This window comes from Talpa europaea, assembly GCF_964194135.1.
Source record: "Talpa europaea genome assembly, chromosome: X".
Lineage (NCBI taxonomy): Eukaryota > Metazoa > Chordata > Mammalia > Eulipotyphla > Talpidae > Talpa > Talpa europaea.
In genome coordinates this window covers 45648288-45674662 of record NC_140081.1, presented here as the reverse complement: position 1 = coordinate 45674662, position 26375 = coordinate 45648288, and the positions used below count along the sequence as shown (strand labels likewise).

Here is a 26375-nt window from a genome sequence, read left to right as displayed (position 1 = left end):
TTTACACAAAGGACACAGAAACATTAATTCCAAAGGGCACCTGCACCCCTATGTTTATAGCAGCACTATTTACAATAGCTAAGCTATGGAAACAACGCAAATGCCCAAAAATAAATGACTGGATCAAGAAGATGTGGTACATATACACAATGGAATATTACTCAGCAATCAAAAAAGATAAACACATGCAGTTTGCAGCAACATGGATGGAGCTAGAAGGGATCATGCTCAGAGAAATAAGTCAGAAAGAAAAAGAAAAATGCCAGATGGTCTCACTCATAGCAGGAAGTTTATGAGTGTAAGGTAAATAAAGGAATCCTCTCACCATCCCACGCCTCTGGCCTGTACCCCCGTTCTTGTATAAATATAAATAAATCTTAAAAAAAATAAGGGAGCCAGTCTCAGAAATATGGATGAGGGTAGATGATTGTGATTTCTTGTGTCCTCCCCAATTATGGACCACTCAGTTCAAGGTAACTCCACACTCACACCAACTTGTGCACTCACACCAACCTTACACTAAATAAGGGACCAGGAAAAAGCAACTCTAAACCAGAGACACACTCGGGGGGAGGGCAACGGATGGGAAGGGTGGGTAGAGGAAGGACTAGGGTCAAAATAAGGGGGGGTGCAGTTGTACAGGGAATGTAACCAAAATGAAAATGCATACATTGTGCAAAAATGAAAAATGATGTAAGAATTATATAAAATAAAATATTAAAAAAAAAGCAGGGGCGGAGCAACATGGCGGCGAGGAGACGCTGCGAGTGAGATCTCCCATTAAAAAAAGTTAATAGGGAGGGAAAGCGGCAGGTCCCGGTGAGAACTGGGACACGGAAGATAAACGGGTGACTCCAGCAAACTACCCGAAGAAGAAAGTTGCCATAAAAAAGGACTAGAATGGAGGAAAGCACAGAACCTTGCTCCCCTGCACCCACAGGGGTGGCACTCTCCGACCAGCAGAGAGGAGGAAAACAACAAACTAAAACGACCAACAAGAACAAACTATGCAGCAAGCGGGACTGTGAGTGGAAAGGAACTATTGCAGCCACCACACCCCGTGAACAGGAGCTGTGGAGAACCCTGCAGGATTCGCCGCGGCGGTGAGCGAACGACTCCGGGCGCCATTAGAGAAGAACAAAGAGACTCTGGAGACGCTCACACAGCCCCGGGCCAGATGGTAAGCTTGCGCGCGGGAAAGCAGCACACTTGGCGCGCTTGAAAAGCAAACACGGATCGGGATCACAGCTGCCCAGGTCCCCGCGCCTGCGACCTAGGCTTGCGGGGAGACACGCGGAGGCCCTCACTGAGGTGAAAGTCCCTCACTGAGTAAGCAGGAACCAGGCGCCCAGGCACGGGAGCAGTGCAAAAGGCACCATTCCCGCACCACTGATCTGAGCTACAGCCCACGTCCTCGACCTGAGGGCTTTGAACTGAGACCCGGGACAGGAAGTTCGGGGCGTGGGTTCTCCACAACGGTGGGGCACAAGGCAGACACAGCACCCCAAAGCCGTTGAGGTTTACCCTACCATTCCCGCTCTGTTCCCTGTCCCACGGGGTGGGGGTGGCGAAAAACAGCCCCCCAAGGACAATAGGAGAGATCTCTGGCGCCACCTAGCAACCAGAAAAAAAAAGTCACTAACACTCCATAGAACAGGGAAATTTCTTAAGTCAGCTTGAAAAGGGCAGAAGGCTCCCGGAGGAGACAGTGGCCAGCTGGGAAGTTAGCCCACGCCAGGCCCCTTCCGACCAGCAGTCTGAGCCCACAGAGGGAACCCACGGCCGGGGCAGACCGGGCGCGCAGAAGAGTGTGCCTGAGACTGGATGCTCAGGGACTGAGTCCCGCGTTGCCATTTTAGAACAGGGACATTTCTTCAGTAAAGTCTTCCTGAAACCAGCAGAAAGCTCCCTCAGAAGCCAGAGATGGCTCCTGGATGAGCCAGAGGGGAGCGGAGAAGTTCACCCAAGATGCTGGCCAGTCCGAGCAACACAGTGTCCCAATGCATACGACAAATTAGAAAACAGACAGTAGGGAGTAGAAGAACCAAATGCAACCTAGCAACTCCTCAGGAAAAAAAGCACAACACAAAAAGAAAACCACCCCCCAGATTGCAACGACAGTAACTTGGAAGAACTTCTGAGCCTTCCAGAAAGAGAATTTAAAATTGCCATGATTGAAAAAATGACAGAACTCATAAAGGAAAACAATGATCAGAAGAAGGAAATTGAGTCCCTAAAGAGGGAAGCAAAAGAAACGCAGGAGATCAAAGAATTAATGGAGGAACTAAAGAACTCTGGTAAAAGCAATGAAAGCAGAATAGATGAAATGGAAGAACGAATAAGTACTCTTGAAGACACAGAAATAAAAAGAACCAAAACAGAAAAGGAAAGAGAAGTACGAAGGAAAAAGAACGAAGAAAGACTTCGGGAACTATCTGACTCCATGAGGAAAGGAAATATAAGAGTTATAGGAATTCCAGTAGGAGAGGAGAGAGATGTAGGAAAAGAGAAAATATTCCAGGAGATAATTGAAGAGAACTTCCAAAACGCGAAGAAGGAGCTGAAAATCGATATACAAGAAGCAAGAAGAACACCAAACTTCCACGAAGAAAGGAAAAATACAGCAAGACACATAATAGTAAAGCTCCCAAGAATCCAGGACAAGGAAAACATAATGAAGCTGACAAGAGGGAAGAAACAGATAACATTCAAAGGAAAACCAATCAGGCTGACATCAGACTTTTCTGAAGTAACACTACGGGCAAGGAGAGAGTGGAGGGACATAGTCAACAGACTCCAAGAAAACAGATGCCAACCAAGAATACACTACCCCGCAAAGCTCTCCTTCCTCTATGAAGAAAGAATAAGGACCTTCACAGAAAAACAGAAACTCTGGAATTTCATAACGACTAAACCCCCACTCCAAAAAATACTACAAGGAATCCTAAAGCCAGAACCTCAGAAGGACGAATAACAACGAAAGAAGGCCAAAAAAAAAAAAGTTATTAAAAGAATAAATAAAATCAAACGAAAGACAAACACAATGGTAAACACAAATGCTAACATATCAATATTAACTCTAAATGTAAATGGACTAAACTCTTCAATAAAAAGATACAGAGTTGCAGCCTAGATTAAGAAACAAAACCCAACCTTTTGCTGTCTCCAGGAAACACATTTAGCTACAAAAGATAAAAATAGGCTCAAAGGTAAAGGATGGTAAACAATACTACAAGCAAATGGACCAAAAAATAAAGCAGGAACAGCTATACTTATATCGGATAAAACAGACTTCAAACTCAAAAAAATAAAAAAGAGACCCCAATGGTCACTACATCATGATCAAGGGGACAATACTTCAAGAAGAAATAACACTCATTAACATATACTCACCAAACGAAGGAGCACCAAAATATATCAGACAACTGTTGTCCTCTCTGAAAATAGACATCAGAGAAAACACACATGTAGTGGGAGACTTCAACACACCACTATCAACAATGGATAGATCAACAAGACAAAAAATAAGTAAAGAAACTAAAACTCTAAATAAGGACCTAGAGCATTTGGGCTTAACAGACATCTATAGAACACTAAACCCCCCAAAAAAACGGAGTACACATTTTTCTCAAGCGCACATGGATCATTCTCCAGGATCGATCACATACTGGGGCACAAGACAAACATCAACAGATACACCAAGATTGAAATCATATCAACCTTCTTTTCTGACCATGAAGGCATCAAACTAGAAATAAACCATAAAAAGAAGGCAAAGAACTTTCCTACCTCATGGAGATTAAAAACCACACTACTGGAAGACCACTGGACTAAGGAGGAGATCAAAGAAGAAATTAAAAAATTCTTTGAATTGAATGACAATGAGGACACCAATATCCTAAATGTATGGGATGCAGCAAAAGCAGTAATAAGAAGAAAATATATAGCAATAGAAGCTCACATCAAGAAACAAGAAAGAACTCAAAGAAACAACCTAATCTCGAAGCTCAGAGATCTAGAAAAAGAACAAAAAAAACCCAAAACCAGTAGAAGAAAAGAAATAATAAAAACCAAAGCAGAAATAAATGAAATTGAAACTAAAAAAAAAAAAAAAACAATCCAAAAGATCAATGAAACCAAGAGCTGGTTCTTTGAAAAAATCAATAAAATAGACAAACCCCTAGCCAGGCTCACAAAGGAAAAAAGGGAGAAAGCACAAATAAACCGGATCACAAATGAAAGAGGAGAAATCACAACGGACACAGCAGAAATCAAAAGAATAATCAGTAACTACTATGAACAGTTATATGGAAACAAGTTCAACAATCTAGAGGAGATGGACAAATTCCTACAACTCTACAATCACCCTAAGCTAGATAAAGAAGAAATAGAACACCTAAACAGACCAATTACAATTAGCGAAATTGAAATGGTAATCAAAAACCTCCCCAAAAACAAAAGCCCAGGACCTGATGGATTTACAAATTCTACCAAACATTCAGAGGCGAATTAGTGCCTATCCTTCACAAACTCTTTCAAAAAATTGAGAAGGAAGGGTCAATACCAAACATGTTCTATGAAGCCAACATTACACTAATACCAAAACCAAACAAGGACAACACAAAAAAGGAAAACTACAGGCCAATCTCCCTAATGAACACTGATGCAAAAATCCTCAATAAAATTTTAGCTATCAGAATCCAACAATGTGTCCATAAGATAATTCACCACGACCAAGTAGGATTCATTCCAGGGGCACAAGGATGGTTCAACATCCGAAAATCAATCAACATTATCCAACACATCAACAAAAAGAAATATAAAAACCATATGATAATATCAATAGATGCTGAGAAAGCTTTCGACAAAGTGCAACACCCATTCATGATAAAAGCCCTTGAAATTCGTGGGATACAAGGAACATACCTCAACATCATAAAGGCCATCTATGACAAGCCAACAGCCAGTATAATTCTCAATGGTGAAAAGCTGAAAGCAATTCCATTAAGATCTGGAACAAGACAAGGATGTCCACTCTCACCACTGCTCTTCAATATAATACTGGAAGTCCTAGCCAGAGCAATAAGACAAGAGAAAGACATTGAAGGAATCCAAATAGGAAAAGAAGAAGTCAAACTATCACTATTTGCAGATGATATGATAATATACATAGAGAACCCCAAAAACTCCACAGAAAAACTAATTCAACTCATCAATCAATTCAGTAAAGTGGCAGGTTACAAAATCAACACGCAAAAGTCAGTAGCCTTCCTATACACAAACAATAAATCTGAAGAAGAAGAAATCAAAAAAAACATCCCTTTTAATATCGAAACAAAAAAAATCAAATATTTGGGAATAAATCTAACAAAAGAGGTAAAGGACCTATACAAAGAAAACTATAAAACACTGTTAAAAGAAATAGAAGAAGACACAAAGAAATGGAAAGACATCCCCTGCTCATGGATTGGAAGAATAAACATTATTAAAATGGCCATCCTACCAAAAGCAATATACAGATTCAATGCTATTCCAATCAAAATTTCAATGTCATTCTTCAAAGAAATAGAACAATTATTGATGAAATTCATATGGAATCACAAAAAACCCCGAATATCCAAAGCTCTCCTGAAAAAAAAAGAATGGAATGGAGGCATCACACTCCCAGACTTCAAACTCTACTACAAAGCCATAATCATCAAAACTGCATGGTATTGGAACAAGAATAGACACACAGACCAATGGAATCGAATAGAAAATCCAGAAATAAATCCACAGATTTATGGTCAACTAATATTTGACAAAGGAGCAAAGACTATGCATTGGAGCAAAGAAAGTTTGTTCAATAAATGGTGCTGGGAAAATTGGGTCGCTACATGCAAAAGAATGAAGCTTGACCACTACCTCACACCCTACACAAAAATCAACTCAAAATGGATTAAAGAACTAGACATAAGACCTGAAACCATAAAATATATAGAAGGAAATATAGGCGAAACACTACGTGATTTGCACATTCAAGACATCTTTACAGACACATCACCCAAAGCAGTGATAGTGAAGGCAAAGATAAACAGCTGGGACTACATCAAATTAAAGAGCTTCTGCACAGCAAAAGAGACAATAACAAAAACAAAGAGAAACCCCACCAACTGGGAGAACATTTTTGCACCCAACACTAATGATAAAGGACTGATCACAAAAATCTGCAAAGAGCTGATGAGACTCAACAACAACAAAGAAAATAATCGCGTCAAAAAATGGGCAGAAGAGCTAAAAAGAAACTTCTCTGAAGAGGAAATGCAAATGGCCAACAGGCATATGAAAAAATGTTCAACATCACTTGTAATCAGGGAAATGCAAATCAAAACTACCATGAGATACCATCTTACACCAGTGAGAATGGCACATATTAAAAAAACTAGCAACAACAAGTGTTGGCGAGGGTGTGGAGAAAAAGGAACTCTTCTGCACTGTTGGTGGGAGTGCAAACTGGTCCAACCACTATGGAGAGCTGTGTGGAGATTTCTGGACCTACTAAACATAGAGCTTCCATATGATCCAGCAATTCCACTCCTAGGTATTTACCCAAAGGACACAGAAACATCAATTCCAAAGAACACCTGCACCCCTATGTTTATAGCAGCACTATTTACAATAGCTAAGCTTTGGAAACAGCCCAAATGCCCAAAAATAGATGACTGGATTAAGAAGATGTGGTACATATATACCATGGAATATTACTCAGCATTCAAAAAAGATAAACACATGCAATTTGCAGCAACATGGATGGCGCTGGAAGTGATCATGCTCAGCGAAATAAGCCAAAAAGAAAAAGAAAAATACCGGATGGTCTCACTTATAGCAGCAATCTAGAAAACTTAAATAAGGAACCAGAAAAATGAATAACTGTAAGAAAGCGAAAATCAAAATCAACAAAAAACTATGAACCAGAGACACTTTTTGGGGGGTGAGGGGCGGGAGGGGAGGGATTGGGGTCAGAATGGGGGGGTTTCAATTGTATGGGGAATATAAAAATAAAATTTATTATTTAAAAAAAAAGCAGATCTGTGAATAAAATATCCCATAAATAAGTCTTCACATTTAATGTCTGCTGGTTCTTAATAAGGATACCAAAACCATACAATGGGGAAAGGAAAGTTTGTCCTTTTTTTAAATTTATATATGTACTTTTTCACATCATTGTTCCTCTCAGGTGTAGTTCCCATAGAATTCCCATCACTAAGTCATCCGTGAACTGTCACCATAGTTTCTTGTGTTCTTCCCTCCCATGTTCTGATCCTTTTCCCTCCTGCTCCCCTGCTAAATGTCTCTGATTTGTCTTTTGCCTGCTTGGTTTGTTTTTGTTTTTGTTTCATTTTTTTCCTGATCCCTTATTTGGTTCCTCAATATCCCTCCTATAAGTGAAATTATCCTATGTTTTTCTTTTTCCTTCTGACTTATTTCACTGAGCATAATCCCCTCCAGCTCTATCCATGTTGCTGCATGAGTTTATCTTTTTGACTGCTGAATAGTATTCCATTGTATATTTATACCACATCTTCTTGATTCAGTCATCTATTTTTGGGCTTTGGGTTGTTTCCATATCTTACCTATTATAAATAGTGCTGCAATAAATGCAGGAGTGCAGAAGGATAGTTTTTCAACACATGGTCCTGGGAATACTGAGTATGAAAAAAAGTAAAAGTTGGGCCCTTACCTTACCCCATATAGAAAAATTAACTCAAAAGGGAGGAAAGGCTTACATAAGAGCTTAAACTACAAAACTCTTAAAAGAAAATGTAAGAGAAAAACTTCATGACATCGAATTTGGCAATTTCTTAGGAATGATACCAAGAACATAGGTAACAAAAGAAAGTATAAATAAAATGGGCTACATCAAAATTTAAGGCATTTTTGTGTCAAAAAACCACTAACAACAAAATTAAAAATATTTGCAAATCATAATCAGATGTGTTTATATCCATGATATACAAAGAACTCCCACAATTCAACAACCAAAACCACTGACTGATCCAACTAAAAATGGTCAAAAATCTTGAATAAACATTTCTCCAAAGAATAAAATGTTCAGTGTAGCACTAATCATTAAGGAAATACAAATTAAAACTGCAAGGTGATACCATTCTCATCCATTATGATGACTATTATCCAAAAAGCAGAAAATAACAAGTGTTCGTGAGGATGTGGAGAAATTGGAACACTTGCACACTGTTGGTAGAAAAGCGAGATAGCAGAGTTGTTATGGAAAATAGTTCATCGCTTCCTAAAATAAAATGAAAAGTAGACTTATCATATTCCAAGAACTCCGCTTCTGGGTATACATCCAAAAAACTAAAAGCAGGGACTCAAATATATCAATATATATCTGCAAACTTATGCTCACAGCAGCATTATTCACAATAGCCAACAGCCGGAAGAAATCCAAGTATCCACCCATGGATGGATTAAAGGATAAAAAATGTGGAATTATCATAAAGTGAAATATTATTCAGTCTTAATCAGGAATGAAATTTTGATGGCTGCCACTACATGGATGAACGTTGAGGAGAATATGCTAAGTGAAATAAGCCTGTCACAAAAGGTCAAAAACTGTATGATTCCATTGATATAAAGTATCTAAAATCGTCAAGCTCATAAAAACAGAAAGTGGAAAGGTGGTTACTAGGGGAGAGGGGACAATGGGTAATTATTGTTTGATGGGTACAGAGTTTCAATTGGGGAAGATAAAAACGTGGAAATATATAGTGGTGATGACTGCACAATATTGTGAATGTACTTAAAGCCACTGAATTGTATACCTAAAAATGGTTAAAATGGTAAATAAGCATATTTTACTACAGTAAAAAAGAAAAGCAAGTCTGTAACTCTTCACTCTACACTCTTACATACTATATAGTATAATACCTAGTAGTTGCTGCTTAAAATAGCCCAGAGAAAGTTTGGTTCAGCACATTCAGGTTCAAATGTAAAATTGTGGCAAATCCATAAAAGGCACACATGGAGCACTGGGCATCATCACAATGCTATTGAGGAAATCATTTATGCAGTTATCAAGCCACAAATGCATTAGTGAAAACCAATTTTAAATGGGCCAACATGAATAAAAAGTCTTTGCTAAAATAGGAAAACAGCTAACTTAACAAAAAAATGATTATCAAGAGGTTGTTTTTAAAACAAATCCCCCAATCTGGGGTTAAGACCTATTATGTGAGTTTTCCTAATCTAGCAAACAGCAAATACTGAACTATTCATGAACTTCTCTGGCTTGTAAGTCATGGACCCATCACATGGAAATACTATTTCTGGTATAAAACAATTACTTCTTTTGTATTTTCTCCCTCATGCTTAATTAATTCATTTCCAGAATGTAAACATTTGGGGGTATTAATTACAGCATTTCTTAAGATATAGAATGCAAAAAAAAAAATGTTAGCTAAACTTTGTGGTTTCTATTGAAAGGTGTATAAAGTATTAAAAGGTGTATTAAAGTATTGAAAGGTGTATTAAAGTATTAAGATAATGAAAAAATTTAAGCTAAATACCATATGAGAGTGATAACCCTCACATAACAGGCAAATGTTATCTAACATTAGAAATATAATAGAATCTAGGTACTCATGAGAAGACTCCCTAGACATTTACACTATTGGGAGTCTTTTTTTTTTCTCTTTTGCTACCACAATCACCACCATCACTACAAATAACTATTATTTTTATCTCCTTAAGAATGACCAAGATTTCCCCTGTTTATGCCTTTACAGTCTTTTTAGTACAGCACAATAATAACCATCACCACCAACAGCAGCAGCTAATATTTAGTGAGTACTTACCATATGCCAAGGACTATGCTACAAAGTTCACATGTGTTGCCTCTTTGATTTTCATAACAATTTTGTAGAATAGCTATCTTGTTATTCTTATTTTATGGATGAGGAAATGACAATTATAAGGATACTAGTACTAAATGGCAGAAGAGGAATCAAAGGCTGACTTTAGGTTCCCAAATCTACATACCTAACTGCCATGTTCACTACCTCTCCACAATCCTCCACTTGGGAATGCAAAATCTTTTTGCACACTGGGTTACAACCTCAGTTTTCAGATGTTATATCCATATATCAGTCACAGAATTCAAGCTCATTAATTAAGCAGTCTGAAGCAGTGTAACTCATTTGGCAGTGTAACCCAAGGCAGCTGGTTTACTCCCTTAGCCCAGAAACTAGGTGCAACTCAAGAGTCCTTCTTTGCTCTCTAATACCTTCTTTTCTTTTTCATTTCTTTAACAACACACCAGCTCTCTGAGGAATCCCATGTGTTAATGGAAAGCAATGAGAAAAAGGGGTTCTATATAGAGAGCTGCATCTTAGTCATTCCCTAATTTATCTTATGTTGAAGTACACCTGTAGACTACATGTCATACATCATTTTTTTGCACTTTTACATGTGTTCTTTATACTTGTTTTGGTAACAAGAAAGAAACATTTCCCTGGATGTTTTTCTGTGTAGGAGTGAACATTATTTTGCCTAGGAGGTCATAATGATAAATCACACTCCCATTCTTTCCTTGAAAAGATTGAGCAACAGAAAAATATACACAAAACAGTTTATGCACCTATTAGATGTACATCATTCCAGGCACTGAAGATATAGTCATATAAGATATGTAATAGAGAAGGACATCAGAGAAAGGAGACTCACAGAGTACAGTGTTACACAGTTAAGTGTAGTGACAAGAGTATGCCTATAATTCTATGGGAACACAATAAAGCATCTATTTTTTGACTTGGGAGAGACTAGTCAAGTAAAGTTTTTTTGGAGTAGATTACACTTGAATTGAACTTTGTGCAGGGGAATATAGTTATATTAAGCTGAGATGAGAATAGCATTTGAGGCAATAGGAAATGAGAGGGAAGATTGAAAAAATATTAAAGACTTGGTATTAGAATTTGGGGAGGAAGAAGAGAAAAGGAGGAATCTAGAACAACCCCCATATTTCTGGACAGTAGTGTTCTTCACTGATAGAGTGAACAGGGGCAGAGGAACAGATTAGGGTGGAAAGGAGATAAAAGTTTAGAGAAGTTGATTTTAAGCTGCCTATGGGGCATCTAAAAAAATTTGCAAATAGAAATTGTTCTGGCATTCAGCAGGTATGGAGCAAAGAGGTCTGAACTAAAGGTCTTGATTGCAAAGTCATTCTCACATAGATGGTGATTAAAGCCATGAGTTTAAAAGAGGTTGTACTTGGGAGGATGTATAGAATAACAATAGAAAAAAGCCAAGGACGTAGAACTACAGCATATTAATAATTAAGGTAGGAAAACATATAAGAAAGCTCACTGCAAGAGAAACCAAGAAAGGAGAGTTTAAAAAATAAAGGACTGCAGCACAGAGAATGGAAGAAAATATTTTCTAATCCCATCTTTGATGTGCATTTACTACCCAGAAAACACTAGAACACCTATAATTCAACTGTAAAAAAAATACAATGCAATTAAAAAAGGGCAAAGAATTAGAACATTTCTCCAAAGAAGGTATAGACGCTCAATATCTTTAGTCCTTAGGGAAATGAAAGTCAAAACAACAGTTAGATACCACTTCATACCCATTAGGATGGCTATAATCAAAAAGATATAGTAAGTGTTAGTGAGGATGTGGAAAAAATGAAACTCTCATACACTGTTGGTGTATATCTCACTGCTAGTGAGAATATAAAGTAGCTCAGCAACTGTAGCAAGCAGTTTGGCATTTCCTCAGTAAGTTAAACATATTTTATTATTATTATTTTATATAATTCTTACATCATTTTTCATTTTTACACAATGTACACATTTTCATTTTGGTTATATTCTCCATACAATTCCCACCCCCCCTTATTTTGACCCTAATTCCTCCTCTCTGCCCCCAGTAATGTGTCTCTGGTCTACAGTTGCTTGTTGATTTTGATTTTTCCTTTATTATAATTAGTCTTTCTCCTGGTCCCTTATTTAGGTTTTCTAAATTCTTGCTATGAATGAGACCATCCAGTATTTTTTTTTCTTTCTGGCTTATTTCGTTGAGCATGATCCCTTCCCGCTCCATCCATGTTGCTGAAAATGGCATGAGTTTATCTTTTTTTGATAGCTGAGTAATATCCAATTGTGTATATGTACCACATCTTCTTGATCCAGTCATCTCTTTTTGGGCATTTGGTTTGTTTCCATAGCTTAGCTATTGTAAATTGTGCTGCCATAAACATAGGGGTGCAGGTGTCCTTTTGAATTAATGTTTCTGTGTCCTTTGGGTAAATACCTAAGAGTTGAACTGCTGGAACATATGGAAGCTCTATGTTTAGTAGGTTGAGAAATCTCCACATAGCTTTCCATAGCCATTGGACCATACCATTTTGCACTCCCACCAGCTACAATCAACCAAGCAAGTCCTCAGGGAAGAGACACACCACAAAAAGAAAATCATCCACCAGAATGCAACAACATTGACTTGAAAGAAAGAAGTCAAACATAGAATTACCCAGTAATTCTACTCCTAGGTTTATATTTAAAAGAATTAAAAACAGGTGTTCAAAACTTGTACACAAGTGTTCAGAGCAGCATTATTCACAATAGCCAAAAGAATGGGAAAAATCCAAGCGTTCCATCTAAGGATAATAGATAAACAAAAGCTGTATGTTCATACAGTAGAACACTATTCAGCCATAAAAAGAATGAAGTATTGATAATACTCAATAAAGATTAACCTTGAATATATTATGGTAATCAAAATAGGACAAACACAAAAGTCTACACATTGTATGACTCCACTTATATGAAAGATCCAGAACACAAAAATATATAGACACATAAAGTACACTGGTGGTTAATATGGGTCAGGGTGAAGAGAGAATTGAGGCGTAACTGCTAATGAATATAAGGCTTATTTTTGAGGTCATGAAAATATTCTGGAATTAGATGGTTGCACAACTCTGTGAATACACTAAAAACAAATGAATTGTACAATTTAAAAGGGTACAAATTGTACAAAAATTGTACAATTTTATGGTATGTGAATTATAGCTCTACAAATTTTTAAAACAAACTTTTCAATAAATAAATATTCACTGAGGAACATTGGGAACATTATTTTTTTTAAAGATTAATTTTTTATACAAGAACCGGGATACAGGCCAGATGTGCAGGAGGGTGAGAGAATTCACCAAAGGCAGATGGGGAAACAGAATAGGCAGACTGACTGAAATACACTGCTGAGGGGAGCAGCGGGTGAGACAGGAGAGGTCTGCTCACCATGTGGGTATCTCCACAGCTGGCGGGGATCGAACCGGCACTGTAGAGGTTGAGGACAGCTACACAGTGCTGAGCTCAACCACCTGCACCACCAGGGAGGCCCACTGGGAACATTATTAATTGAAGTAATTATCATCAATAGTAAATTCATGTCAAATAGCTTTATCTGCTTATAATAAAAATTTAAAAAACAATGAAAAGAATGGGATAATATCAAACATGGCAGAGAAATGAAATATGATTACAAGGAAAGAGTTCTATTAAATTCTTAAAGATGGCGGCCACTAGTAGCCTTAGCAAAAATATATTAAGTGGCAAGGAGGGAACATAAACCTTACCATAGGAAAATAAAGAAAGAATGAGCTGTTAAAATGTAAGTGACAAGTTTATTCCATTCATTTCAGAAGCTTGATCATGGAGAGAAAAGAGAAATAGAGTACTTTAGGAAGAAGTTTCGTCAAAGAAAGCAAATATAACCAAAGTAATAGCAGTGGCACTAGAAAGAAAGGGAGTGATGCAAGGGAAATGATGAACAGTATAAATAAACATCACAAAGCATGAATTAGCTTAGCAATTGATTGCTAAATATGACTAGCAAGGGAAAGGGAGAAATTAAAAAAAAAAGTCTCCAAAGTTGTATGCTTAAGTGATTGTAAGGACGAAACAAACTAGGGTTTAATTTTTATAAAATTCAATGTATATGATAGGAGAGGGAAAGAATGGAGGTGAGTTTACTTTATACTGAATTTGAGATGTCAGCTGTGAATCCAAGCATAAACAAGCCACACCAAAGAAATTATCTAAAGTCATTTTTTCTGAAAAACTGTAGGTTTGTTCTCCTTGGTCGACTCTTTGTAAGCTAAATCAGCTTTGAGGACTAGAAACTCTCCCCACCCCCAGTAATGTCTCATACAAACAGGGAGTCAACAAAGTAGTGGTTGAGTAAAAGTAACTCCTGAAATCTGCCCCTCTTCCTTCTTCATACCCCTCAGTATGACTGTGACAAGTGTTTAGATTATTTCTTCTATAGTAAACCCTCAGCACCCTAGCCTATGTATTTAGATGATATAGAAAAGGTGTTTTTAGAGCAAGCAATGCTTCTAGGTAGATAGATTTGCTGATTGATCCAAAACTTTACCACTGTTCAAGCTTTTCTTGCCCTTTTGGCCACTGGTGTGGCAGAATGAAATGAAATGAGAATAACGACCCACAAACCACAAAATAAAATTCAGTAGTAATCTTCTTTTGAAAATCAATTTTATTGTAGCTATTTAGTTTCAACCCCTGCTGTAAGCCATCACTCCAATAAAAATTACTCCATCTCTGTGCTGCAGGCCCATTGACAGGTAGATGTGCCTGGAGAAGATTACTCAGCAGCCTATTATTTTAAAGTAGTTTTAGCAGCTAGCATCAGAAAAGTCCCCAGGGAGTCACAGGAGAGAGGGAACTACCCTCCCCTCTTGGCTATTCCAAGCAAACAGAACTATCATCTGGCTAAGGAACTGGCAATAGAAATCCTCTCTCCAAAAGACAGTTTATGAATTGATTTCCCAAATGCTGCTGTACAGAGCTGTTCATTAAGCATTCACTGTCATACAGGCTCATGGCCCAGTGGTCTTCAAAGGTAGCCCCAGTTTTCACAGATGATAATCTGTAACAGGGTAGCTTAAGTTAGATACAGAAAGCCAAATGTTATATCATTTATACACTTTCCTTTATTTCTGCTTTTAGTGCATTAGTTCTCAAATGGGATATTATCAATATCACCTGAAAAGTCTTTCAAAAAAATACATGCTCATGGACCCACTCTAAAGACGGATGATATATCTGAGTGTAACCAGACATATGTGATTTTTTTTATGTACCCTTGGTTAAGAACTACTGCAATAGATGTTCTGCATGATATATTTTATCCCTACAATTCTGAAAAAAAAAATCTAAGTAGGATCTGTGAATAGCTAGCTATTTCTGTCAGAAAGAATGAGAGTAAGAGCAAGAAAGACAGAGAAAGAGATAGAGATCATTATGGTCTATGACTCCTGATTATTCCATGCCCACCATATTGCAAATAGCCATTGAGCACCACTTGCACTTTAGGTTCTAACCATACCAACTCATTCACAATTCCATAAATTACATTAGAGTACACACCAGCATCATCAGAAAGGCCTTTTCAAATTATACATAACTAGACCTCCACTCCTACAGCTTATGTTTGAGTTGATTCTGGATTGGGGTCCTGGCCACATTGATTAGGGGAGATAAATAATTGATATGAACAGCCTTGAAAATTCTCTCTCTCAAGTTAGGTATCACTTAAAAACAAGCAACATGTTTTATAGATTTATTGATCATCTTCATTATGCTAGGCATTTTAAAAAATAAAAGCTTTATATATGGTTCATATAACAGAATTCACCCATTTAAGGTGTATAAATCAATGATTTTTAGTAACTTTATTTTGCATTGCATAATTTTATGATATCTATTACATCATTTCCTTTCCTTCTAGTTCTACTGCTACCATTCTGGTTGTGATAAATCAGTTTTAGAACACTTTCATCCCTCTAGTATGCTCCCTTAATAAGCCCTCCCAAGCCCATATTTAGTTAATCCCCTTTCCCTCCACCTTTTCCAGGCATCTAGTAATCTAATTTTTGTCTCAAAGCATTTACCAATTCTGGACATTTCATGTAAATGGAATCATACTGGGTTTGGGGTTTTTATGACTGGCTTCTTTCACTCAGCATATTTTTGAGGTTCCTGCATGTTGTAACAAGTGTTTATATTTCATTCATTTTTTATATTTTTTTTTATTTTTATATTCCCCATACAATTGCAACCCCCTTATTTTGACCCCAATCCCTCCCCTACCCTTCCCCCACCCCCCATAGAGTGTCTCTGGTTCATAGTTGTTTGTTGATTTTGATTTTTACTTTCTTATAGTTATTCTTTTTCCTGGTCCCTTATTTAAGTTTTCTAGATTCCTGCTATAAGTGAGACTATCCGGTATTTTTATTTTATTTTTCTGCCTTATTTCGCTGAGCATGATCCCTTCCAGCTTCATCCATGTTGCTGCAAATTGCATGTGTTTATCTTTTTTGAATGCTGAGTAATATTCCATGGTGTATATGTACCACATCTTCTTAATCCAGTCATCTATTTTTGGGCATTTGGGTTGTTTCCAAAGCTTAGCTATTGTAAACAGTGATGGCATATGAAAAAATGTTCAACATCACTTGTAATCAGGGAAATGCAAATCAAAACCACCATGAGATACCATCTTACACCAGTGAGAATGGCACATATTAAAAAAACTAACAACAACAAATGTTGGCGAGGTTGTGGAGAAAAAGGAACTCTCCTGCACTGTTGGTGGGAGTGCAAACTGGTCCAACCACTATGGAGAGTGGTGCGGAGATTTCTTGGCCTACTAAACATAGAGCTTCCATATGATCCAGCAATTCCACTCCTAGGTATTTACCCAAAGGACGCAGAAACATCAATTCCAAAGAGCACCTGCACCCCTATGTTTATTTCATTCTTTTTATGGCTAAATAATATTCTATTGTATAGAACACTCTTAGTCAATGACAGATTGCATATATGATGGTGATCCAAACAAGCTACATCATATAGCCTACATATGTAGCGGGTTATACCATCTAGGTTTGTGGAATTGTACTCCATGAAATTTGCAAGATGATGAAATCACATAATGATGCATTTCTCAGAACATATCTATATTATACCACATTTTGTTTACCCATAAGACATTTGAGTAGATTACACTTTAGGCTATCATAAATAATGCTGCTATTAACATTTTTGTGTAAATATATGTTTTAATTTATTGTGGGTATAAAATCAGGAAAGTTGCCTAGTTATATAGTAACTCTATGTTAACTTATTGAGGAACTATCAAATTGCTTTCCAAAACATCTGCATCATTTTACAATACCACCAATAAAGTATAAGGACTTTCATGTGAAATTGTATCACATTTGGTTTTACTTTACATTTCCTTGACAGATAATGATGTTGAACATCTTTTCATGTATTTATTTAAACATCTGAATATCTTCTAGGCTGTACTGAAATACGTGCTCATATATTCTGCCCATTTTTGGTTTGGGTTGTCTTATTGCATTTTAAGAGTCCTTTGTAAATTCTGGTACAAATTCTTTATTGACCATATGTTTTGGAAATATTTTCTCCTATTCTTTTCCATTTGTTTTATTTTCAGTGCTTCTTTTGAAAACATAAAAGGTTTTCTTTTTTTGATGAGGGCCAGTTTATCAATATTTTTTCTCTTTTTTTTTGGACTGTATTTTAAGTTTCATACTGAATAAATCATTGTCTAGCTGAAAGGCTTGATTTTTCCCCCTTGTTTTCTTTAGAAGCTTTATTGTTTTAGCACTTACACTTATGTTTTATATACATTTTGAGTTAATTTTTATGTATGACACATAGTGAAAGTCTAAGTTGATCTTTTGCATGAAGATATCCAAATGTTCTAGCACCTTTTGCTGAACAGAATATCTTCTCCCAATAAATTGTCTGGATACATTTGTCAAAAATCAATTGACCATAAATTTAAGATTTATTTCTAAACAGTCAGTTCTGTTCCATTGATTTATATTCCTATCCTTATGCAGCACCACACTGTCTTGATAATTGTAGCTTTGTAGAAACTGAATGTTCTGTTCCTTAAATATGCCCTGTTCTCTCTCACAATCCAGGTCTTTTCACATGCTATTTCTTCTGCCTAAAATAGTATTATCCTAAATAACTCACTTATTTTTCAGGTCTAAATTCATAAGATGCTTTGTCCAAAAATGTTTCTTGATTTCAAAAACCTGATTCAGGTACTCCTCCTTATTTTTAACCTCATTACTGCATTATCACATTGAACTATATTTGCCTATTCACTTGACTGTAAACTTCATGATGATACCAGCTTAATAGTTATATTTCCAGAGCTTTTTACAGGACCTGATACATAAGTGATGATTAATAAATATTTGTTGAAGAAATAATGATCTGAATTTGCCTCTAATAATGGAACACTAAGTAATTCAGACCAAAATTCTTGCTGAAAACAATAAAAATTGAATGAAATATAGCTAATAAATATTTGAAGAATATAAGATTTAACAAGGCAATGATGTCTGATGTAGTCAAGATGCAGGGAATAAGGAAAACTCAGAGAAGTTGTTGTACTCTTCAAGTTATTAGTTGATCACAGAAGAGTCAGCTGAAAGAGAACAAAACTTTTGACAGGCTCATGGAGGTAAAAACAACTAAAATTGGAATTTAGGATCCATCAATGAGGGAGAATCCCAGAAAACCTCCAGACTTTGTATTCTAATTCAGAAAGGATAGATACTGAAAGGAAGGTAAAATCAGTCTTACCATGGATTAAAGGAATGCTCCAAATTATCTCAATTTCATATGGGATTGAGGTGACATGGGATTGCTTTGCCCCTAACTACCTGACAGAAGGGAATATAAATCCTTCCTGAATAGAGATAAAAAAAAAAAACTGAGGCCACAAAACATATCTAATGAAGTCTTTCATATACAATGTCTGCCACTTAACCAAAACTAACCAGTCATATGAGAAAACAAGGCAAGGTGATAGAAAATCAAAAAAATAATCAACGATATAAATACACATTAAAGAATCAAGATATTGGAGTTTCCAGATGAAGAACTTTAAATAATTGCACTTGATAAGGTCAAAACAGAACAGAAAGACTACACTGTAAAGTGGCAAATAACTGAACACTATTTTTAAAAAGGACCAAATGGAAATCCTAGAAATGAAAAATATACGTGAGAAGTGAAATCATTCACTCAATGGGTAGGTTTAGCAGGAGCCTGGACAAAACTAAGGAGAATTAATGAATGGGAGGATGGGTATGAAAATACGTGGCATGAAATACAAAGAGGAAAAAAGGTAGAACATAGAGAAAACTGTATAAAAGACAGAGGATTGCATAGAAAAGATCTAAAAGAGGTTATAACTAAATATTAAAGAGTAGAGAGAGAGAAGAAGGCAGCAACCATATCTAAAGAGTTAAAAGTTGGGAATGTTTCAACTGACCAAAAAAGTCAAGCCACGGTTTCAAGTACTATGAACCTCAATGAAAACAAATAGAAAGAAAATCACACTACGCACATCATGGCAAAATGTCTAAGACCAAAAGACAAAGATAAAATAGAAAAGCAGCAAGAGAAAAGGGTAAACTACCTTCAAAGAAGCAAATATAAATATTTCAGATTTCCCAGCAGAAATAATGAAAACCAGTAGGCAATGATATGTACAAAAATTAAAATGAAAAATAACTTCTAATCTAGAATTCTATACCCAGTAAAAATGTCTTTCAAAAATGAAGTTGAAATAAAGACACATTTTGAAACAAAGAAAAACTGAAAAAAATAATGATCAACCACAGACACACACTAAAGTGAATTTTAAAGCCTGTTATTAGAACATCAGAAAATTAGATCATTGATATACATATGTATTTTAGTTTGATGTAGTCACACTTGTTTTTGTTGCCTGTATCATAACCATGAAATCATTATAAAAATCAATGTTAGGAAGTTTTTCCCCTATGTTTTCTTCTAGGGATTTTATGCTTTTGGGTCTTGTATTCAAGTTCTTAGTCCATTTTTAGTTTATTTTTGTATATGGTGTAAGACAGTCCAGCTTCATTACTTTGCTAAGTGGCTGTCCTGTTTTCCACGCATCATGTGTTGAAGAGATTGTTCTTTCCCCCATTGTATATTCTTGGCTCTTCTGTCATAAATGAACTGACCATATGTGCATGGGCATATTATTGGGTTCCCTATTCAATTCCATCGAGTTATATATTTGTTCTTACGTCAATATCATATTGTTTTGGTTACCATAGCTTTGTAACATAGTTTGAAATCAGAGTACATGATGCCTCCAGCTTGGTTCTTTCTCAAGATTGCTATGGCTATTTTGGGTCTTTTATGTGCCATAAAAATTTTACAATCGTTTTTCTATTTCTATGAAAAATGTTATTGGAATTTGGAAAGGGATTGCATTAAATCTGTAGATTGTTTCGCAGAGAATAAAAACTTTAGAAAAATTAAAGTGTTTAATTTACAATGTACAATGTACACATCCTTATCAATGTACACATCTTTATCGATGCCTTCTTGTTTTCAGCATACAGATCTTTCACATCTTGTTTAAATTTATTCCTACATATTTTATCAGAACATACAGATTAGAAGGTAATAATTTTAAGCACACTGTAGTATACAAACTATGCATATGTGTAACAACTCTCATGAATACCAAGGATATTATGCTGAGTGAAAAAAATGTCAATCTCAAAATGATTCCACTTATACAATATACTGAAAATGATAAAATTATAGAGATAAAGGGAGAAGACGTGATGGGAACTAGGAGGTGATGTGACTATAAGGGGTAGTACATGGTATATCTTGGTGTTGATGAAATATTCTGTATATTGATGGCAATACTAGATACAAAATCTGAACATGATAAAATGATAAACCTATATACATACTTTATCCCTACATAAATTTTCTGGTTTTTATATTGTACTATAATTATATAACATGTAATGAATAGGGGACACTAACTGAAGGATCCATATTACCTCTTTGTAACATCATTATAAAATCCTCTGAAATTATAATCATCCTAAAATAAAGTTTTTTAAACAATTACTAATAAACACAATGAGAAATCACTTCACACACCAAAAAGTAAAACTATTTTCAAGAAGATATAAAATAACAAGTATTGGTGAGGATTGGGAGAAATTGGAACACTTTTGCAGTGCTGGTGGAAATGTAAAACGGCATAATCACTATGGAAAATAGCTTGGAAGTTCTTTCAAAAATTAAATAGGGCCTCCCGTGGTGGCGCAGCAGTTGAGCACTGGGCTGTGAAGCTGCCCGCAGCCTCTGCAGCGCCGGTTTGATCCCCAGCCCCGGAGAGGGTCCCACATGGCGCAACAGACATCTCCTGCAGCTCCCACTGCTCCCCTCAGCAGTGTATTTCATCAGTCTGCCTGTTCTGTTCCCTGCTCTGGCTCTGGTGATTTCTCTCACCCTCCCGCACTTCTGACTGTATGCAGTGCTTGTATAAATAAATAAAGAAATCTTTAAAAAATTAAATATAGAATTACCATAATCTAGCAATTCCACCTAAAATAACTGAAAGCAGAGACAAACAGATAGTTATACACCAATATTCATAGTAACATAAGAAAATAGCCAAAAAGTAAAGACAATTCAAGTATCCAACAACAAATGAATGGATCAAAGAAATATTATATACAGATGTTCTTTGACTTATGATGGGATTATGATACAATAAACTTATTGTAAATTGAAAATATCATTAAGTTACAAATTCACTTAATACATTTAACCTACCGAATATTGTAGCCCCTAAACACACTCAGAATGTTTACATTAGTCTGCCATTGTGAAAAATCATCTAACAGTTTATTTCATAATAAAGTGTTTAATATCATGCAATATATTTAATACTGCACAGGAAATGGAAAACAGATTTCCTTATTTCAAAATTTGAAATACAGTTTCTACTGAATTCATATCACTGTCACACCATCCTACTGTAAAAAAAAAAAATGTAAGTCAAGCCATCATGAGTTGGGGACTATCTGTATATACAGGAATATTATTCACCCATAAAATAGAATAAAATTATAACAAGAGCTTCATCATTGAGAAATCAAGAATGAAAACATTATGCTAAGTGAAATGAGATTAAAAAAAGGACAATATTGGGCCTCCCCGGTGGTGCAGCGGTTGAGCGCTGGGCTGCGAGGCTGCCCGCAGCCTCTGTAGCACTGGTTCGATCCCCAGCTGCTGGTGAGGGTCCCACATGGCCCGCAGACCTCTCCTGCCATGCCCGCTGCTCCCCTCAGCAGTGTACTTTGTCAGTCTGCCTGTTCTGCTCCCCACTCTGGCTCTGGTGAATTCCCTCACCCTCCCGCACTTTTGACTGTACCCAGTGCTTGTATAAATAAATGAATAAATCTTTTTTAAAAAAGGACAATATTATATGTTTTCACATCTAAGAAGTAGCTATAATAGACAAATTCAACAAGTTAAAGTACAGGTTACCAGGGGCTGGAGAAAATGGGAAAAGGGGAGATACTGTTTGAGAAAACACAGATTTTTTGTTTTAGAGAAAAAAAAAAGTTCTGAAAATAGATAGTGGTAATAGGTACACAACATTGTAAATATTCTTCATGTCAATTAAGTATATTGTAAAATGGTTATAATGGTAAAATTTATGTGAGGTATATTTTGTCACAATTAAATAAAGGTAGGTGGGATATCTTGGTGTTCTTTACATGAACAAATTTAAAATTTCACTCAGGTAAATTTCTAGAATACAAAACAGACTGAAACTAACATAAGTAAAAAAATCTCTTAACTATTTTGATTCTAAATGTAGAGTTTAAAATGTCCTTATACTTTTCCCAAAAAATCTCCAGGCACAGATGTTTCACTGATTCTACTAAACATTTAAGGATGAAATATACTAATACTACATAAACTCTTAGAGAAAAAAAATTAAAAGAAACACTATCAACAAAGTTTATAAGAACATTATAATTGAAATCCAAAGCTGATACAGAAAATTACATGCTAATCTCAGTATATATACATATGCAAAGATTATAAATGAATGTTAGCAAACCAAATCTAGCAATATATAAAATGAAGTAATATTATCAAGTCTAAATATGGATTGCCCCATAAGTGCAAGGTTGACTTAACAACCCATTAACATAATAAAGGAGAAAACAAATCATATATTAATATCAATACACGCAGGAAAACCATGTGATGTAATGGTATATGCATTCATAATTAAAACAAAACTCAGTATACTTGGACTAGTGAAGAACATTTTAAATTGATAAAGGTTACTGTAGAAGAGGAAAAACAACCTACAACAAATATCATAACTGACGATGAAATGTTAAAAGATTTCCCCTTTGGTGTGGTATAGGACAAGGATGCTTGATATCACTACTTCTATTCAACAATGTTCTGAATGTTCAAGTCAGTACAACAGGTAAGAAAAACTTTTTTATAAGAATGCACATTGAAAAGAAAATAAATTAAAAAATGAAATGTCATTTTTTACAAACAAAAAAACAGTGCATGTGGAAAATACAAAAGAGAGCCTCCCTGGTGGCCTGTGGGTTGGGTCTCAGCACTATAACTGCTAAGGCCTGAGTTTGATCCTTGGCCAGGGACCTAACCCAAAAATTGTGCAGTGGAACTCTCCTGTGTCACCCACTGCTCCCCTTAGCAATGTATTTCAGTAAAACTGCCTGTTCTGCTCCCCATTCTATCTCTGGTGAATCCTCTCACCCCCTGTACCTCTGGCCTACTCCCAGTTCTTCTATGCAAAAAATAAAAAAGAAAAGAAAATCCAAAAGAACAGATAAATTATTAAGATTAATAAGTGAGTTCAGGGCCTACCTGGTGGCACAAAGGGCTAAGACTTAGCACAATGAAGCTATCACCAACCACTGCAGCACTAGTTCTATCCCTGGCCACATGGCACAGCAGACCTCTCGTCTCACCCACTGCTCCCCTCAGCAGCGTATTTCAGTAGATCCTCCTGTTCTGCTCCCCACTCTGTCTCTGGTGAATCCTCTCACACACACGCCCACTCCTCTGGCCTATACCCCAGTTCTTGGGTGCATAAATAAAATCAATCTTAAAAAAAAGTGAGTTCAGCAAGATGCTGGGTACAAAATCAATATATATATAGAGAGAGAGATAGATATATCAATATATAAGTATTGATAGATATATATTGATACATACATGTATATAAGTTATGTTTCTAAAACTCAACCAGAACGATTAAAAAAGGGCATATTTAACATTATATCATCCCAGGTTAGTTTTCTTGTGAAGCCAAATGGGAGACAGATAATCATTCAATACTTTTATTAGAAAGTGCTTCAAGGGGTGTAAGAGAAAGGAATACAGCAATCCTCAAAAGGACCTAGCCAAATCACAGGGAGCTCTGGGACTGGTGTGGCCCTTCAAAGGTTTCTAGGTTTGAGGAGAAGTGGCAGCTGTTTATACCTCCTCATTGATCATTGATCATTCATTCAATGTAGGCTTCCCTGGGAGGAAACATCTTGACTGGGACAGTTTTCTTCATGTAAGACAAATTCAAAAGAGGACTTTCAGTTGACATCTGTCTCCTGGCAGCACATGCAGCAGTTGAGGGAATGAGTCTTCCATTCCTGCAGAGGGACTTAGGTGATGGATCATAGCATCAACTGCAGATATATTTTAAAATGGCATCAGGAATTATCAAATGCCTTGGAATGAATCTTATACAAGTTGTATAAGAATTCTGCACACAACATTATAAAATATCACCAGTAAAAATTGAAGAAGACATAAATTAATGTACCATTTTCATAAATTGTAAGATACTATTATAAAGTTAACCTTAATAGATCTTTACATTAAATGCAATCAAAATAAAAAGCCCAAGGGGTTTTAATTAATATAGTTTTATTGTAGTAAGAACACTTAACATATGATATACCTTCTTAACAAGAATTTTAAGTCTACAATGCATTATTGTTGATTGAAGGCACAATGTTGTATATCAGATCTCTAGAACTTACTCATCTTGCTTAAATAAAACTTAATACCTTTTGATTGGTAACTCTACATTTCCCCTCTGCCAAGTCCTCGGCAATCGCCATTCTACTCTTTGATTATATGCATTTAACTGTCTTAGCTATCTCATATCAGAGGAATTGTGTAGTATTTGTCTTTCTGGGACTGCTTTATTTTACTTAGCATAAAGTCCTCAGGGTTCATTCATGTTCTCACACATTGTAGAACTTCTTTATTTTTATAAAACTGAATAGTATTCTATTAACAGTTTAATAGTATTCTATTATCTATTCTATAGATCAGTTTCTTTATCCATGTATGAGTGGATGGATATTTAGATTGTTTATACATCTTTGCTATTGGAAGGGCATATATCTCTTTGAGATCATGATTTTAATTATTTTGGATAAATACCCAGAAGCAGGATTGCTGAATCACATGGTGGTTCTATTTTTAATTTTTTGAGGAACCTCCTTGCCATGTTCCACAGTGGCTGCACCATTTTATGTGTTCACCAACAGTGTACAAGGGTTCGATTTTTCCACATCCTCACCAACACTTGCTGCCTTTTTTTTTACAATGGCTATTCTGACAGGTCTGAAGTTATACTTCATTGTGATTTTGATTTGCTTTTACCTTGAGATTAGTGATATTGAGCATTTTTTTCATATATGTGTTAGCCATTTGTAATGCAAATGTTTCATTTGGAGAAATGTCTATTCAAGCCCTTAGCCCATTTTTTTAATTGAACTATTTGGTTTTTACTATTGAGTAATAGGAGTTCTTTATGTATTTTTGGAGATTAACCCTTATCAGATATGCAGTTTGAAAAAAAATTCCCCCTTTCTACAGGTGGTCTTTTCACTCTGTTGATTGTTCCTTTGCTGTGCAGAAACTGAAATTTGATAGGGTCCCACTTATTTATATTTTTGGTGTTGACTGTGCTTTTGGTGTCATAACCATGAAATAATTGCCAACGTAAATGTTATGATGTTTTATCCCTATATTATCTTCTAGGAGTTTTAGAATTTCAAGACTTAGGTTTAAATTTTTAATCCATTTTGAGTTGATTTTTGTAGATAAAGGCTAATTTCATTATTTTGTATGTGAATATCTATTTTTCCAACACTATTTGTTGAAGAGTTATCCTTTTCCCATGTGTACTGTTGATATACTTTTTGAAGATTAACTATATGAGTGGATACATTACTGTTTGATTGGTCTGTATGCCTGTCTTCATGCTATCACCATACTGTTTTGATTACAGTACATGTAATATATTTTAAAATCAAGAACTGTGTTGCCTCAAGTTTTACTCTCTGTCAGGATCGATTTTGTTATTTGTGGGTTTTTGTA

The 26375-nt window shown here is 35.9% G+C and overlaps 1 protein-coding gene and 1 pseudogene across 10 annotated transcripts in view; both read right to left on the bottom strand.

Moving 5' to 3' along the window:
• LOC311186938 (large ribosomal subunit protein uL22-like) overlaps window positions 1-25105 on the bottom strand; it is a 51938-nt pseudogene extending 26833 nt beyond the window's left edge. The window contains exon 1 of the transcript in view: window positions 25052-25105. The product of the transcript in view is annotated as a large ribosomal subunit protein uL22-like (transcript). The remainder of the gene's footprint in view (window positions 1-25051) is intronic.
• The window catches only part of EDA (ectodysplasin A), a gene marked incomplete at its 3' end in the record, with an annotated part of 486468 nt that overhangs the window by 444062 nt on the left and 16031 nt on the right, over window positions 1-26375 (bottom strand). The window lies entirely within an intron of this gene.